The following is a 19,424-nucleotide window of genomic DNA, read 5'->3' as shown; positions in this document are numbered from 1 at the left end:
GAGGGACAAAGGAGTTTTTAAGTCCGTTCGTCCTGCACTTGGGAAGGAGCATTCTGTCACTGAACAGGCTCCTCTGGTTGCTGATGACGGTGTGCAGAGGGTGACTGGCATCGTCCATGATGTTCAATAGTTTTTCCATAGACCTTTTCTCTGCCACCATCACCAGAGAGTCCAGCTTCATGCCGACCATAGAGCCGGCCCACCTGATCAGTTTGTCCAGCCTGGATGTGTCCTTCTTAGATGTGCTGCCCCCCCAGCACACCACAGTGTAAAACAGGACACTGGCAACCACAGACTGATAGAACATCCCCAGGAGTTTCCTGCAGATGTTAAGGGACCGCAGCCTCCTAAGGAAGTATAGCCCGCTCTGTCCCTTCCTGTAAAAGTGATTGGTGTTGTTGATTATTCTTGTTAGCATAACTTCGTTTTTACATGCTAACCTACAGTGTCCAAGTTAACTGGCTGGGTGTTAACATTAGCTATGGACAAGGCTATGGCAACTTGGTGAGCAAATCCACAGAAAGTCATTTGACTAACCAGGCTGTATAGCTATTGCAACATTTTTGCCAACTCTAAAAGCACATAAAACTTCATTGCAAGCTTTCTCTTGGAATAAAACGTTTGCACACCTCAATATGCTTCCGCAGGTTGGAAGGTGAGTTTTTGTAGGCCGTGATACGGTTTGCTTTAGGCAAACAAAGCAAACAATTAAAATGAAATTAATCTTTATTCCTTTCAGAGAACTGAAACATGGGTTCTAGGTATGGCCATGGGTGTGTGAATTTCCCAGAAGAACTGCCTCCTTCCATTCTGCCATCAACTGATCATGTTCAAATAATGCTGCGGAGAAATCAATGAACTTGATTTTATACAGTCTATGGACATGACGTGACCCTAGTGATTACTGATTGTTTTTTTTTTCACAGGTGACACTGAGAAAGCCTATCACGGTTTAGAAAAGAAAAGAAAAAACATCCACTTTCAATGCTGCTTCATAGTAATGAGGGCATTGATAGAAATGTAGTGGAGTGAAAAGCACGATATTTGTCTTTCAAATGCAGTGAAGTTAAAGTCATAAGTTTCCAAAAAAAAAAACTCAAAGTACAGATATTCAAAAAGTGTACTTAAGTACAGTACTCAAGTAAATGTACTTTGTTACTGTCCACCTCTGATTAAGGCTACATAAATATATTTCAGAGATGCAAAATCAGCTCCCCATTTCAGTCCTGCAAGACACCTCATAACATTTATGACTTTCTAACATTTGTTAGCATCATATCTAATATGTTCCCTCCATGTTAGTCTGTGAGAATTTCAATCCCCATGCTGTCCCCCATTTCTCAAGTAGATTAATTTCATCTTGCATTTTCTTAACGTGTTCAAAATTTCTCACTCTTTTCCACAGTGCTCCATCGTCCACAAACTGTAATCTTCCAGTATCTACTGGGATATTTACAAATATATCATTAATCATTAGAAAATAAAGTTGGACTAATAACACTCCCCTGAGGCGTCCCATTTTCTACAACATATTGGCTTGATAACTTTGACCCTATCATCACCTGAATGGTTCTTCCATCTCGAAAGTCCATAATCCAATAAAACTTTTTCCCACCAATTCCCATTAAGTGCAGTTTAATTAGAAGCCCCACTTTCCATAACGTATCATAGGCTTTCTCAACATCAAAAAATACCACAATGACTGTCTCTTTATTTACTTGAGTGTTGTGTATGTCACTATTACACGCACACATTCAACCTTAGGTGCACAATGATGCACAGACACAGATCCGTTTCATGAGCTCGTAGCCCTTTTTATGTAGAACTCATTCTTCTTCTGAACAGTTACACTTCAGTGCGCATGCGCTCATTACCAATTACACAATCACTATCAATGCACAATAATATGAAATGATATAGGTCCCATTAAACCCATACATAACATTGAGCTTTCTTTATTTCATCCTCTAGGCACAGTATTTGATCCATAGTATTCTTACCTTTCCTGAATCCGCTTTATGTCACCACTATACCACTACAGTGTCTTGCAAAAGTATTCATCCCCCTTAGTCTTTGTCCTGTTTTGTTGCATTACATGCTGGAATAAAAATGGATGGGGGGGGGGGGGGGGGGGTTAGCACCATTTTGATTTACACAACATTACCACTTTAAAGGTGCAAATTGTTTTTTTTAATGTGACACAAACAATAATTAAGATGAAAAAACAAAAATCTGGACTGTGCATAGGTATTCAACCCCCCCAAAGTCAATACTTTGCAGAGCCACCTTTTGCTGTAATTACAGCTGTAAGTCTCTATTAGCTTAGCACATCTAGCCACTGGGATTTTTGCCCATTTTTCAAGGCAAAACTGCTCCAACTCCTTCAAGTTAGATGGGTTGTGTTGGCGTACAGCAATCTTCAAATTATGCCACAGATTCTCAATTGGATTGAGGTCTGGGTTTTGATTAGGACATTCCAAGACATTTAAATGTTTCCCTTTAAACCACTCCAGTGTAGCTTTAGCAGTATGTTTAAGGTCATTGTCGTGCTGGAATGTGAACCTTTGTCCCAGTCTCAAACCTCTGGCTGACTCAAACAGGTTTTCCTCCAGAATTGCCTTGTATTTAGTGTCATCCATCTTTCCTTCAGTCCTGACCAGCTTTCCTGTCCCTGGAGATGAAAAACATCCTCACAGCATGATGCTGCCACCACCATGCTTCACTGTAGGAATGGTCTTCTCAGGATGTTGGGAAGTGTTGGGTTTGCGCCACAAATGGCATTTCTCATGATGGCCAAAAAGTTCAGTTTTAGTCTCATCTGATCAGAGAATCTTCTTCCATGTGTTTGGTGTTTGGGGAGTCTACCATATATTATTGGGCAAACTCCAAATATGTTTTCTTCTTCTTTTTTTTTCTTTAACAAATGGCTTTTTTCTGGCCCCACTCTGTGGAGTGTATGGCTTAAAGTGATCCTATGGACAGATATTCCCATCTCTGCTGTGGATCTTTGCAGCTCCTTCAGTCTTTGGTGTCTTTGTTGCATTTCTGATTAATGCCCTCCTTGCCCGGTCTGTGAGTATTGGTGGGTGGCCTTGTCAGGTTTGTAGTGGTGTCATATTCTTTCCATTTTGCTATAATGGATTTAATGGTGGGATATTTGTGGGATATTCAAAGGTGGGATATCCGTGGAATATTCAAAGTTTGGGATTTTTTTTTAGAACCCAACCCTGATCTATACTTCTCTACAACTTTGTCTCTGACATATTTGGAATGCTCCTTGGTTTTCATGTTGCTTGCTTAGTTGCGTTGCAGAGTCAGGGTCCTTCCAGAACAGGTTGATTTATACAAACATCATGAGACAGATCATGTGACACTTTGATTGCATACAAGTGGATCTTAATTAATTAATAATGTGACTTATGAAGTGAATTGTTTGGACCAGCTCTTATTTAGGGGTTTCAAAAAGGGGGTGAATACCTATGTACCTATGTTTCAAAAAGGGGGTGGATACCTATGTACACTCCAGATTTCTGTTTCTTCATCTTAATTATTTGTGTCGCAATAAAAAAAATGCAGCTTTAAAGTGATAGGCATGTTGTGCAAATCAAATGGTGCTAACCCCCCAGAAATCCATTTTAATTCCAGCTTGTAATGCGACAAAACAGGACAAACACCAAGGGGGATGAATACTTTTGCAAAACATTAAATATTTCAAGGCATACATTAACCTCTCATTTATCATGCGTTCCATGAGTTTACAAATATGCGAGGTCAAAGGCTTGGTCTGTAATTTCCAGGCTTGCTAGCATCTTTGCAGGATTTCTTTATCAGAATAATTGTAGCTTCTTTCCAGCTCCTTGGCATTCTTCCCTCTTCCCACACTTTGTTATAGAGCGTCAGTAGCTTCTCCAGACTTTCTACAGTTAGATGTTTTAACATGCTGTAACATATTTCATCTTTACCTGGTGCAGACTTTCCTGTTTTATCTAGTGCCTTCCTTAATTCTCCCATGCTTAAAGGGGCATTTTGCCCACTATCATTAATACGTTTCTTATATAAAGCCTCTATGTTTTCTGATTTTGTTCTCTCTCTCTGCCCCTCCTTCCTTTTTCAGACAGATTATTCGAGCGATGAGCCTTGACACAAGTGTTAGCCAACAACTCTGCCTTTTCTTCATTTGTTACTGCAGTCTCATTTACATCTATCAGAACCAGGTAGTTCCATTCCCTCCTGTCCCCTCCCATCTTTCTTATCATCCCCCACATTCCTCTTATCTGAGTTTTGTTTCCAAGTGTATCACAGTACTTTCTCCAGTGCATCCTTTTTGTCTGTCTTATCATCTTCCTTACGACCACCTGATCTTGTTTGTACTGAATCATGTGTTGATAATTATGAGTTCTTTTAAGTTGCTTAAATGCCTTATTTCTCTTCCTCACTACTTCTTTACACTGGTCACTCCACCATGGCACTACTTTCTTCTTTATTCTGCCTTTACTTTTAGGAATGGATTCTAATGCAGCCAATATTATGCCTTGTTTTATTTTGCAGTCGTGTATCCATGTTCATTCCTTTGTTAACTTCTTTGAGATATCTCTCACTTTTTCCAGAAATTTCTCTCAATTAGCTTTCTCAAGGATCAATTTTCCACCTGCTCTTTCCATAGTCAGTGAGGTAGTAATATTTATCTTGCACCAAACTGGGTAATGGTCACTCCCTATAATTCCTTTGTGATATACTTTCCAATCACATATTGTAGCAATGAAACTTGATACCAGTGAAAGCTCAAGAACCGACTCTTTCCTTGTATTAACATCTATTGTAGTGTTACTCCCATGATTTAAGCACACTAAATTCTTATCATCTAAAAATTCGATTACTTGACCATTAGTGTCTGTTCTATCATTCCCCCACAATGTGTTGGGCCCATTAAAATCACCTCATTAAACAACAGCATTTGCATTTTGTCCTTCTTGTTCATCAAGTTTACATAATTCTAGTTTTTTGCATGGATTATAATAATTCACAATCACCAATTCTTTCCTATCAGCCCACAATTTCACTACTACATACTCTTGTATACTTCCTATTCCTGGAATTATATAAGGAATGCCTTGCTTTACAAAGGTGACACATCCTCCTTCTCTCCCTCCCTATCTTCCCTCCACATCCTCTGTTGCCTCACTGCTAAATAACCATATAAAACAAAATACAATTGTGGTTTTAAAGTGCATATCCTGTACCAATTTCATTTTTTTTATATGAAGGTATGTCCCTTTACACACTCATCCAGAAGGGTAATTTTGCACAAGGCCATCTGTCTAAAGCAGAAAAAAATAAAATAACAAAACGCGGCTGGAAAAATCCCAAGGGAGTCTGGAGCCAGAATCGTGACGTCACCTGCGGAACCGCCAGCAGGCTGTGCGAGCTTTGCGCAGTCTCAGTGCACAGCCTGTGTAGAGGACGCGTGAGCAGGCTACGCGAACTTTGTGCAGTCTCAGTGCACAGCCTGTGTAGACCAAGCGCTCCCATTTCTCTCTCATTGTCTGGTCTTTTGGAAAACGATGAATATTAATCCCATCAAGATTGGTGTTGCTACACCCTCCTACGATACATCTGTTAACCATTTTAATAATTAGGGGCCAAGCAGCGAAGCTGGCGAAGGCCCCTAATGTGTTTGTAGGTTTTCTTATAGTTATTAGGGGCCAAGCAGCGAAGCTGGCGAAGGCCCCTAATGAGTTTGTCGGTTTTCTTATTATTATTATTATTATTATTATTATTCAACTTTCTTCTCCTATGGGATGTCAATGGCAGCCAATAGAACCACACATAGGAAAATGCTCAAATTTGGCACACACATTCTAGACAGTCTCAGCATTCCCCACAACAATTTTTAGGTCCCCACCCCGAACCCTCTAGCGCCACCAGCAGGTCAAAGTTGCAGGTACATTTCTGCTTGTAACTTTTGAACCGTTGGTCCGATTTTCAAAAACTTGGTATCCCTGGAATCCTTGGGTCAAGACGAATCCAAAGCACCCCATGACGTCATTTTCCGCCCATATAGTTTTCCCGCCATTTTGAATTTTGTGAAAATCAATTAAAATGCTTCTCCTCCCTCAATTTTGGACCAATTTCTGCCAAACTTGGTAGATGGCAACTTTGGACTAAGCTCCACAAGAAACTTACCCGGTTTTTAGAATTTCATAAGCGTTTGGCCGTGGCAGCCAATCAAAATTGGAGGCGCAGACGCCAAACAGGAAGTGTGCTCATATTTCGGCCGCCCTTTGGCGTATCTTAACGAAACTTGGTGGCTTTATGCCCCACCCCTCCCTGAAGGACCCCAAAGAATTTGGAACAAATTGGCTGCTAGGGGGCGCTATAACTAGGAAAAAAGTCTTTTGGCTCATATCTCATGATGCGTTTTGGCTAGAAACAAAATTCCACTGCCTATGGAATCCTTGGGTCAAGACGAATCTATCGGACCCTATGACGTCATATTCTGCCTTGAGGATTTTCCGCCATTTTGAATTTTGTTAAAATCATTGAAATTCTATGGAAACCCATAGAACCGTCTGACGACAGGTTTTCAAATTTGGCACACTGATTCTAGGCTGGCTCAAGGTTCTTGTCAGCAAATTTCAACTCACCACCTCAAACTCTCTAGCGCCAACAACAGGCCAAAGTTGCATGTACATTTCTGCTTGTTACTTTTGAACCGTATGTCTGATCGTCAAAATCTGTGTATCGCTGGAATCCTTGGGTCAAAACGAATCCAACGCATCCTATGTCGTCATATTCCGCCTTGTATATTTTCCGCCATTTTGAATTATGTGAAAATCAATTAAAATGCTTCTCCTCCCTCAATTTTTGACCAATTCCTTCCAAACTTGGTAGATGGCAACGTTGCACTAAGCTGCACAAAAAACTTACCCGGTTTTTCGAATTTCATAAGCGTTTGGCCGTGGCTGCCAATCAAACTTGGATGTGCAGACGCGAAACAGGACGTGTGCTCATTTCTCGGCAGCCCTTTGATCTTTCTTAACCAAACTTGGTGGGATTATGCCCCACCCCTCCATAAGTGCCCATACCACATTTGGTGCACTTTGGCCATTAGGGGGCGCTATAACTTTCCAAAATGTGTTTTGGCTCATATATAATTGAGCTCATATCTCAGCAGTCTTTTAGCACACACACACACACACACACACACACCTAGTACACTTGAAGTAATTTCAGCCATCACAGTCAATCGAATTTGACGGTGAAGCCGTGCATGCCTCTAACCATCTGGTTGGAGGTACATTTCTGCTTGTAAACACTTCCTGTGCGTGCCTATGACCGTCTGCCTGGTCAGTTCTTTCTGTTGCCATGGCAACTTAGGCTGGGTCACCCTGCTTGGCCCCGCATTGCTGCTTGCAGCTATATTTAGGGGCCAAGCAGCGAAGCTGGCGAAGGCCCCTAATGAGTTTGTCGGTTTTCTTATTATTATTATTATTATTATTATTATTCAACTTTCTTCTCCTATGGGATGTCAATGGCAGCCCATAGAACCACACATAGGAAAATGCTCAAATTTGGCACACACATTCTAGACAGTCTCAGCATTCCCCACAACAATTTTTAGGTCCCCACCCCCAACCCTCTAGCGCCACCAGCAGGTCAAAGTTGCAGGTACATTTCTGCTTGTAACTTTTGAACCGTTGGTCCGATTTTCAAAAACTTGGTATCCCTGGAATCCTTGGGTCAAGACGAATCCAAAGCACCCCATGACGTCATTTTCCGCCCATATAGTTTTCCCGCCATTTTGAATTTTGTGAAAATCAATTAAAATGCTTCTCCTCCCTCAATTTTGGACCAATTTCTCCCAAACTTGGTAGATGGCAACTTTGGACTAAGCTCCACAAGAAACTTACCCGGTTTTTAGAATTTCATAAGCGTTTGGCCGTGGCAGCCAATCAAAATTGGAGGCGCAGACGCCAAACAGGAAGTGTGCTCATATTTCGGCCGCCCTTTGGCGTATCTTAACGAAACTTGGTGGGTTTATGCCCCACCCCTCCATGAAGGAACCCAAAGAATTTGGAACAAATTGGCTGCTAGGGGGCGCTATAACTAGGAAAAAAGTCTTTTGGCTCATATCTCATGATGCGTTTTGGCTAGAAACAAAATTCCACTGCCTATGGAATCCTTGGGTCAAGACGAATCTATCGGACCCTATGACGTCATATTCTGCCTTGAGGATTTTCCGCCATTTTGAATTTTGTTAAAATCAATGAAATTCTATGGAAACCCATAGAACCGTCTGACGACAGGTTTTCAAATTTGGCACACTGATTCTAGGCTGGCTCAAGGTTCTTGTCAGCAAATTTCAACTCACCACCTCAAACTCTCTAGCGCCAACAACAGGCCAAAGTTGCATGTACATTTCTGCTTGTTACTTTTGAACCGTATGTCTGATCGTCAAAATCTGTGTATCGCTGGAATCCTTGGGTCAAAACGAATCCAACGCATCCTATGCCGTCATATTCCGCCTTGTATATTTTCCGCCATTTTGAATGATGTGAAAATCAATTAAAATGCTTCTCCTCCCTCAATTTTTGACCAATTCCTTCCAAACTTGGTAGATGGCAACGTTGCACTAAGCTGCACAAAAAACTTACCCGGTTTTTCGAATTTCCTAAGCGTTTGGCCGTGGCTGCCAATCAAACTTGGATGTGCAGATGCGAAACAGGACGTGTGCTCATTTCTCGGCAGCCCTTTGATCTTTCTTAACCAAACTTGGTGGGATTATGCCCCACCCCTCCATAAGTGCCCATACCACATTTGGTGCACTTTGGCCATTAGGGGGCGCTATAACTTTCCAAAATGTGTTTTGGCTCATATATAATTGAGCTCATATCTCAGCAGTCTTTTAGCACACACACACACACACACACACACACACACACACACACCTAGTACACTTGAAGTAATTTCAGCCATCACAGTCAATCGAATTTGACGGTGAAGCCGTGCATGCCTCTAACCATCTGGTTGGAGGTACATTTCTGCTTGTAAACACTTCCTGTGCGTGCCTATGACCGTCTGCCTGGTCAGTTCTTTCTGTTGCCATGGCAACTTAGGCTGGGTCACACTGCTTGGCCCCGCATTGCTGCTTGCAGCTATATTTATTATTCATCTTTCTTCTCCTATGGGAAGTCAATGGCAGCCCATAGAGCCACACATAGGAAAATGCTCAAATTTGGCACACACATTTGAGACAGTCTCTGCATTCCCCACAACAATTTTTAGGTCCCCACCCCAAACCCTCTAGCGCCACCAGCAGGTCAAAGTTGCAGGTACGTTTCTGGTTGTAACTTTTGAACCGTAAGTCCGATTTTCAAAATCTTGGTATCCCTGGAATCCTTGGGTCAAGACGAATCCAAAGCACCCCATGACGTCATTTTCCGCCCATATACTTTTCCCGCCATTTTGAATTTTGTGAAAATCAATTAAAATGCTTCTCCTCCCTCAATTTTGGACCAATTTCTCCCAAACTTGGTAAATGGCAACTGTGGACTAAGCTGCATAAGAAACTTACCCGGTTTTTAGAATTTCATAAGCATTTGGCCGTGGCAGCCAATCAAAATTGGCTGCGCAGACGCCAAACAGGAAGTGTGCTCATATCTCGGCCGCCCTTTGGAGTATCTTAACGAAACTTGGTGGCATTATGCCCCACCCCTCCAAAAAGGCCCACAAAAAATTTTGAACAAATTGGCTGCTAGGGGGCGCTATAAGTAGGAAAAATGACTTTTGGCTCATATCTCATGATGCCTTTTGGGTAGAAACAAAATTCCACTGCCTCTGGAATCCTTGCGTCAAGTCGAATCTATCGCACCCTATGACGTCATATTCTGACTTGAGGATTTTCCGCCATTTTGAATTTTGTTAAAATCAATGAAATTCTATGGCAACCCATAGAACCGTCTGACTAGAGGTTTTCAAATTTGGCACACTGATTCTAGGCTTCATCAAGGTTCTTGTCAGCAAATTTCAGCTCACTACCTCATACTCTCTAGCGCCACCAACAGGTCAAACTTACAGGTACATTTCTGCTTGTTACTTTTGATCCGGACTTCTGATCGTCAAAATCTAAGTATCTCTGGGATCCGTGGGTCAACACGAATCCAACGCACCCTATACTGTCATATTCCGCCTTGTATATTTTCCGCCATTTTGAATTTTGTGAAAATCAATTAAAATGCTTCTCCTCCTTCAATTTTTGGCCAATTCCTTCCAAACTTGGTACATGGCAACTTTGGACTAATCTGCACATAAAACTTACCCAGTTTTTTGAATTTCATAAGCGTTTGGCCGTGGCAGCCAATCAAATTTGGCTGTGCAGATGCGAAACAGGAAGTGTGCTCATATCTCGGCGGCCCTTTGACCTTTCTTAACCAAACTTGGTGGGATTATGCCCCACCCCTCCAAAAGGGCCCATACCACATTTGGTGCACATTGGCCATTAGGGGGCGCTATAACTTTCCAAAATGTGTTTTGGCTCATATATCATTGAGCTCATATCTCAGCAGTCTTTTAGCACACACACACACACACACACACACCTAGTACACTTGAAGTAATTTCAGCCATCACAGTCAATCGAATTTGACGGTGAAGCCGTGTATGCCTCTAACCATCTGGTTGGAGGTACATTTCTGCTTGTAAACACTTCCTGTGTGTGCCTATGACCGTCTGCCTGGTGAGTTCTTTCTGTTGCCATGGCAACTTAGGCTGGGTCACCCTGCTTGGCCCCGCATTGCTGCTTGCAGCTATATTTACATGATAACGTTGAAGAAATTTGCAGAAAACCACCAAGTCGTTTCTTCATAAACAAACCAGCGCTGACGTAGGGTTCAGAGGGAGGCATCCCGCATGTGACGTCACAAAAATCAATGTTTGCCGGGAAATCCAAATGACAAGTTTTTTCAGAGGCAGACCAATTCACCTCAAATGGCTTGATTTCAACTGAATTTTTCTGGTATTGCACAAGGTAAAAAATTGCACAAAATGCAAAATGTGACAGATGACAAAGTTTAATATAAAATAGGAGAATTACATTGATCTTGCTCCTGAATTTACCAAGATGTGCCCTTTAACCAGGTCTCTTGAATGTACACAATGTCTGTTTTTTATCTCCTATTAACTATGAACTGTTTGAATTCTTGTCCATTAGCCAGTCCCCCCAGGATTCCGCGGGCCTTTTTTGTGATTGTTTCGGGCTAAAATGTCTGATGTTGCGGGGTTTTTTTCCAAAAAATTGCAATGAAAGTTGCAGTGTTTTTTAGGTTTTTGTTGCGATTACATTGAGGGAGGAAGTGAAAGTTGCGAGAAATTGTTGCGATTTTCTCTTTTTGTGATTAAAATTGAGTGATATGTTAAATATTAAGTTATTACTGAAAAACTATTGATTAAAAAACAAAGACACTGAGAAATGGTCCTATAAACAACTTTACCAATATAAAAGATTACCAGGACTACAAAAATGCAGAAAAAATCAAATCAAGTTTATTTGTACAGCACTTTTAACAATAAACATTGTCGCAAAGCAGCTTTACAGAATTTGAACGACTTAAAACATGAGCTAATTTTATCCCTAATCTATCCCCAATGAGCAAGCCTGTGGCGACGGTGGCAAGGAAAAACTCCCTCAGACGACATGAGGAAGAAACCTCGAGAGGAACCAGACTCAAAAGGGAACCCATCCTCATTTGGGCAACAACAGACAGCCTGACTATAATATTAACAGTTTTAACAGGTATAACCCTCAACTGTCCTCATGGGGCCGTCCTGCACAGGAGTGGGGCGATAAAACTCCGACCAGACACAGGGCACCAGGATGGATCAAGCAGGTCCGAGGGGCAGAAGAGGCCAGCATCTCAATCCCAGGATCAACATGTAACTCAGAGGGACAGATGGGGGGGAAGAGAGAGAGAAAGAAAACACGTTGTTAGGTATGCCCTAAAAATGACAAGTATTAAATCTGTGTGGTAGGCTCGCACAGACGAGAATCTTTACATCAGGCATAACACACAATGGCATGTTAATATGGTAAAATATATCATGACCTGCTCTGGCTGGATGCTTGATTAGGTGATGGGAGCACACTCCTCAGCACTGATGAGATGCAGATGGGACCCTTAGGGCTGGCCAAGACAATTCAGTTACATTTCACCGGGTCTGGGACATGCGACAGAATGTCTGACGGCTGATTCCCTGCAGGCTACGATAGCCAGTCGAGGTCTCCACCGTCTCCACCAAAAGATTTCCTGTTGACTCCATGTAACTCAGAGGGACAGATTTGGGGTAGGGGGGAGGGAAAGAAAACACAGGTGGTTAGGTATGCCCAATGTCACCTGAATAAGTAGGAACAGTATACATATTGCACCGAGTACAAGCAGGGACTCTGGCAACTAACTATGACAGCATAACTAAAAGGAGAGAGCCAGAAGGTAACACAGGCATGAGGGAGCCCCGGGACATAAAGCAGCCAGCCACTACACCGTCAACAAACTCGAGTGAGCAAGCGAGTGGGGACTGACAGCATCCATACATCCCAGTTTACCAAAACACTCTATGTCTGAGGACCCTCCAGATCTACTCCTTTACCTCATAAACACCATTAACAAAAGGCTTGACTAAACAGATATGTTTTCAGCCTAGACTTAAATGCTGAGACTGTGTCTGATTCCCGAACATTACTTGGAAGGCTGTTCCATAACAGTGGGGTTTTGTAAGAAAAGGCTCTGCCCCCTGATGTAGCCTTCACTATACGAGGTACCAGCAGATAGCCTGCACCTTTTGATCTAAGTAGGCGTGGCGGGTCATAGAGGAGCAGAAGTTCACTCAGGTACTGTGGTGCGAGACCATTTAGTGCTTTAAAGGTCAATAGTAGTATTTTATAATCAATACGAAATTTGATTGGGAGCCAGTGCAGTGTGGATAAGACAGGCGTGATGTGGTCATATTTTCTAGTTCTAGTAAGGACTCTTGCTGCTGCATTTTGAACTAACTGGAGCTTGTTTATGCACTTATTGGAACATCCATACAGTAAGGCATTACAATAATCCAACCTGGAGGTAACAAAAGCATGGACTAGTTTTTCTGCATCATGCAATGACATTAAATTTCTTATCTTTGCAATATTTCTGAGATGAAAAAAAGCTATCCGGGTGATGTTATCAATGTGAGTTTCGAATGAAAGACTGGGGTCAATAATCACTCCGAGGTCTTTTACTGCTGCACGTGAAGAAACAGAAAGGCCATCCAGAGTCACTGTGTAATCAGAAAACTTACTTCTAGCTGTATGTGGTCCTAGCACAAGTACTTCAGTCTTGTCAGAGTTAAGCAGAAGGAAATTAATAAGCATCCAGTGTCTAATGTCCTTAACACATTCCTCAATTCTATTAAGCTGGTGTCTCTCATCAGGTTTTGCAGAGACATACAACTGTGTGTCATCAGCATAACAGTGGAAACTAATACAATGTTTACGAATAATATCGCCCAGAGGTAACATGTATAGAGAAAAAAGCAGTGGACCCAAGACAGAACCTTGTGGAACACCAAACTTTACCTCGGTACGTCTAGAAATATCACCATTTATATCAACATACTGATAACGATCAGTTAGATAAGACCTGAGCCAGGAGAGGGCCATTCCCTTAACTCCCACAACATTTTCTAGTCTATCCAGAAGAATGGAATGATCAATGGTATCAAATGCTGCACTAAGGTCCAGCAACACAAGTAGCGAGACACAGCCCTGATCAGACGCCAACAGTAGGTCATTTACTACTTTAACCAGTGCTGTCTCTGTGCTATGATGAGGTCTTGTTAGAACCTGTGTCTGTCTCAGTTCAGATGCGTTGACGTAAGAGCGCTCTGGAGCAGGGAGGGAACGAACCACACGAATTGAATCAGTCTGGTTTATTCGTGCACTGCTCAGTGATACATAGAAAAAGCAGGGTTTATATACATAAGAAGCTTGCGTGACAAGATAAGTAGAGGCCCGAGGGCACAAGGTGAACTCACCAAATAAGGAGTTGTTTTATTATACATGAAAGAGCAGAATGTACACCCCCTAGAACAGGAGGGTCCAGGAATGTGGTTTCAGTGAAACTAGAAGGTACAGAGAAAAGCAAAAAAGTATGTTCTCGCGGCTATGCACGTTTACCAGGATGTGAACAGGTCATAAGTTCAGCTATGCACGAGAACACACATACAATCTTACAATCCCCTCTTTTATACTTTGTTTACAGAGTATAACTACAGTTTAAACTCTAATGTATTGACAGACATAGGGGTGTAAGAGACGTGGACACTGAGCTTACGGGCATTAAATGACAGACATAACATGATTCATTAGTATGTTGCTTAGCAGTCCAGTTGGCAAATCGCCAAAAAACGTTGTCCTCGTGGCTGGCTTGAGCGGGATTCCCTGCTCCAAGCACCAAGACCAATACCAGAAGGAAAGTCATACTGGTCACTGACTTTGTTCTTTCTGTGTCCACAGGATGTAGATGATTGAAGGTAGCCCAGGCTCACGTGTCTTCCAGATTCCTCAGTTCAGAAGTCTGCGGGACGCACCGACCATCCCCTCTTTGTAGATCAGCCGAAACCGGATCACTCCGGATGCTGGAAAGGGGATCCCTGAAAAGGCCGTCAGCTATTGTCACAGCAACTTTCTGAAACACAAAAACCTGTTAAGCATCAACAATATAGATTTCTATTACATTGGAGCCTTCTTTATTCGACTGGCATGAATCCACTGTGGAAAAAGGTCAGTTAGTACAGCCGTTCGAGTTACAGCGAGCACATCCGTGGGTTCACTGTAGGGTGGTTCCTCTAGAGGAGTGCCTAATTTAGCGAATTTCTTTACCAACACTTTATCCCCTACCTCAAAGGGGTGAGTGGGTGCCTCAGGAATGGGAGGCTTTTTGGAATTTAGTCTCGTCCAGTACTCATCCAACACCCGCATGAGACCCACGGCGTACTCACTGAGATGTACATCAAGATCACTCGTTCCTATAGCCTGCATACCTCTGCGCCAGGGTGTAGGAAAAGGCCGGCCCATCACGAGCTCGTACGGAGACAGGTTGTCGAGGGCCACTTGAGCGGTCATTCGCATGTCAGCGAGAACTAAAGGCAAAACTTGTACCCAATTTTTAGTACCAGCTTCTTGCATGGCTTTACGCAGCTTACCCTTGATTGTTCTGTTTGCGCGCTCCACAATGCCGGAGGATTGTGGATGGTACGGGATGTGGAAACGCCAATGGATCTTTAAGTCTTTACACAGTTCTTGTGTCACCTTAGAGGTGAACGGCGTACCTTTGTCAGAGTCTATCCCTACCGGGAGACCATAACGCGGAATGATTTCTTGCGTCAATTTGTTTACCGCCGTGCGAGCGTCTTCTTTCCCGCAAGGGAAAGCCTCCACCCATCGTGAAAATTTGTCGACCATGACCAAGAGATACTTAAAGGGGCCCTGTTTTGGCATGTGAGTAAAGTCAATCTGCCATTCCTGGAACGGCGTGTCAGGTATGGGAAGGTGCTGATGTACCGCGCCTGGTTTAGATGGATTATTCTGGGCGCACGTTAAACATCTGTCTAGAATGTGATGTACATCGGTGTGTATTTTGTCGATGCAAAATATTTTGGATAAATCCTCCACTACCCCTCTTCGGCCGCGGTGAGTGGGACCATGAAACTCGCGGACGAGAAAGGGAGTACAGTGACGAGGTAAACAAAGACGGCCCTGAGCATCGATCCGAACGCCGTCAGACGGCTGCGCGCCGCATGAGTCCCAGAAATGGTTGTCTGAGGCCGAAGCGGAGGCCTGGAGGGAGATCAAGTCAATGTCCGGAAGAACGGCACTAATCATACGGCTGGATGAGACCAGGGAGAGAGTAAGCGAAGGCGGAAAAACACCGGAGGCAGCCGCGGCTTTGGCAATGCGATCGGCGAGAGAGTTTCCCCTGATCTCAAAAGAGTCCCCAATACAATGAGCACGAGTCTTAACAATGGCTAAAGAGCGCGGGAGAAGACACGCTGTAATAAGATCAGTAACAAGCGAAGAATGAGAAATGGGCTTACCGTCTGCAGTGGTGAACCCACGCGAAGCCCAAATCCGACCAAAGTCATGAGCAACGCCGAAAGCGTAGCGTGAATCAGTGTAGATAGTGACGTCTGTGTCCTGGGCGATAACACATGCACGGGTTAGAGCGTATAGTTCAGCAGCCTGAGCCGAGGAGAAAGGAAGAGAAAAAGCTTCAACAGTTTCATCAGGAAGGCGGCACACAGAATAACCACACACGAAAACGCCGTCAGAGGGGCGTGAGCACGAGCCGTCCACAAACAGCGAATCACCTGAAAGTAACGGGGTGGAGCGTAAGTCGGGGCGGATACTTGTCTCGAAAAGAATGCTAGAAATGCAGTCGTGTGTTTCAGAAGGAAGAGAATCATCCTGTGAATTGAGGAGGCGCTGAAGCGCGTGCGCGAGAGAATCAAAGGAGGAGGAGGGCTTAACAGTAAGGTTTTCGGTGGCCAAAAGAATAGACTCGTATCCAGAGCGACGCTGCGCAGATAAATGCTGGGTACTGAGGTTCTTTAAAACGTGCACTACATCATGTGAGGTGTGGAGAACGAGCGGGTGAGACAAAACCAGCCGTTCAGCGTCCGTGACCATGACAGCACATGCAGCCACCGCCCTGAGGCAAGCAGGGAGACCCTGTGCCACAGAATCAAGAGTTTTAGAGAGGAACGCACAAGGCCGCATACCCCCCCCGTGCTCCTGCGCCAAAACCCCAGACGCAGTTCCCTGCTGGTTGCACACATATAAATGAAACGGCAAACGGTAATTCGGAAGTCCGAGAGCAGGGGCCGAGCATAAAGCCTGCTTCAGGGCCCTGAAGGCCGTCAGCATTTCATCAGACCACACCAAGGGCTGAGTCAAAGGGTCCGAGTGCAGAATTGCAGAGCGCAGACACTTGTCATAGGTGGAACAGTCAGGAATCCACTGGCGGCAGTAATTGATAAGTCCCAGAAAAGCCATGAGGGCGTGTTTCGTGGCAGGCACCTGAGTGTCTAGGATGACCTGCACACGCTCGGGGCTGAGCCTGCGGGAGCCCTGGGAGAGATCGTGACCCAGATATCGAACAGTGGGGAGGCAGAACTGAAGCTTAGTTCGTGAGACCTTGAAACCTTCTTGCGCCAGAAGGGAGAGGAGAGCAAGTGTAGCTGTAGCGCAAATGTCCTCGTCCTCCGCCGTTACCAGAAGATCATCCGCGTACTGGAGCACGGAGGAGCCCGAGGGGAGGCACAAACCGGCCAAGGCGTCCCTCACTACGGCTGTAAAAACCGCGGGGGAATCGACATATCCTTGGGGTAACCTGGTCCATGTGTACTGCTTTCCCCTGTGCGTAAAAGCGAACAGGGGCTGCGTGTCGTGGCCCACAGGGACGCTGAAAAAGGCAGAACAGAGATCAATTACAGAGAAAAAAGCATGTTCACACGGAATCGAGGCCATAAGAGAGGGAACGTCTGGAACTAATGGGGCGACTGGGATAATTAACTCATTAATCTTACGCAAATCCTGGGTGAAACGCCACGTGCCGTTGGGCTTCTGCACCGGATTCACTGGGGTGTTATAAGGGCTGACACAGGGAACAACCACACCTTGCTCTAGGAGAGAACACAGAACATCATCAATGCCAGACAGTTTAGCTGGGGAAAGGGGGTACTGTTTTACATATACTGGCGAAGAGTGTTTAATGACCGCCTCGTAAGGGGTACAGTTAACAAAGCCCACCTCGTCCTTATGTTCCGCCCAAAGAGAAGCTGGAAGGTCAGAAAGAGAGGGTGTGAGGTGGGTAACGGCACAAGCAGCATTAAGAAGATTATGAGGAAGAGAAAGGGAGGTGAGGGCAAGAGCAGCCGACGAAGTGTCGTCTGGTGCGTCAACAACCATGTGTGAACCACTGAAAGAAATAGAAAGCCCTAGGAGGCTCATGAGATCCCGTCCAAGCAGGTTAAAAGGGCAATCAGGCATGCAAACAAAGGAGTGAGAAAACTTCAGTAAAGGATCAAGGGCACAAGTAACAGAAAGGGGGGGCGTGCAACTGGAATGGAAAAGAACCCCTTCTATTCCCACAGAGCTTACAGACCGTGTAGATAAAGGACCCGCATATTCCCTCCCCACTGAGGACATGGTAGCCCCGGTGTCGAGTAAAAAAGGATATTCAGTCCCTGCCAGGCATAAAACAATAGTGGGAAGATCTTCGTTAAGAGGGGAGCTGAATAAAAGATTTAACATAGCAACGGTCGGGGTTTCATCGCTCTGAGGGCAGCCCTATGGGCGGGCAGGATCTCTCTGCCCTGTGGGGCTTGAACCGGCGCGCATGACGAGTTTCTCACGTTCCTGCTCATCTCGCTGTTTCGCATGACATTCTCTTATCCAGTGCCCCTCTTTTCCACAATAGTGGCACTTTCCATTTCTCCTCCCTCCCCCGCCGCGCGGTCCCGTTCGGCGACCCCTCTCCTGTCGTCCCTCCGCTCGTCCGCCCGGCACGACGGATAAACATGCTTTATTCGTTTTACAGTCTAAAAGACCATCGCTCTCCAGCGTGCGCACCCGCTCCCCGGCCTGACGGAGGACCAGATTATTCCGGTCACTCCAGTGATGTTTTAATACGCTCTGTATTTCGGGGCGACAATTAGACAGAAAGGTGGACAAGAACATTGGGTTCGGGTTTGCCAAATCAAGTTCAAGACCTCCCAAATGTTGCCAAACTTCCCCAAAGCGCTTCCAGAAAGCCGACGTCAGCTCAGAACGCTCCTGTTTGCAATTAGTGACCTGTGACAGGTCTCTATTTGCTTGTTTTAAGGCGAGCAGGTATCGCGTCAACTGCTCGCGAAGCTGCTGCAGCGCGTCCGGCGTGTCTTTCCAAAAGAAGGTAGACACGGTGCGCTGGCGAGGGCGACCGTTTTCCCCTACCGGAGGCAATTCCTCCTTAACATTAACAGCAATATCGTTGACGGGGCGGAGGACCTGTACGTTTTCTAACAGGGCCGTCTCATCGTATGCGCCTCCTAATTTATTCTGCAGAATAAACCGGTAATCAGCTCCCGTTAGCTGACAGTTACGAGAAACATTAATTAACTGATCAACGAAGAGCAGAGGCTTGTCGGGTGACGGAAGAAGTGAGATGATGTCCTTAAGAGCCGACGGGGACGGGGGAGTTATATCAATACCACTGCGCTTTGCGACCCATACACAAGCAGCATTTTGTGGCGGGTAAGGACGCGAGCCGGCGTCTGGTCCCACATCGTCAGGATTATCCCAATCATCATCGTCATCGGTGTCATCATCGGTATCGTCACTACTTTCTTCGTCT

This window comes from Neoarius graeffei, chromosome 9 (assembly GCF_027579695.1).
Source record: "Neoarius graeffei isolate fNeoGra1 chromosome 9, fNeoGra1.pri, whole genome shotgun sequence".
Taxonomy (NCBI): domain Eukaryota; kingdom Metazoa; phylum Chordata; class Actinopteri; order Siluriformes; family Ariidae; genus Neoarius; species Neoarius graeffei.
Note: the sequence above shows the minus strand (reverse complement) of the source record.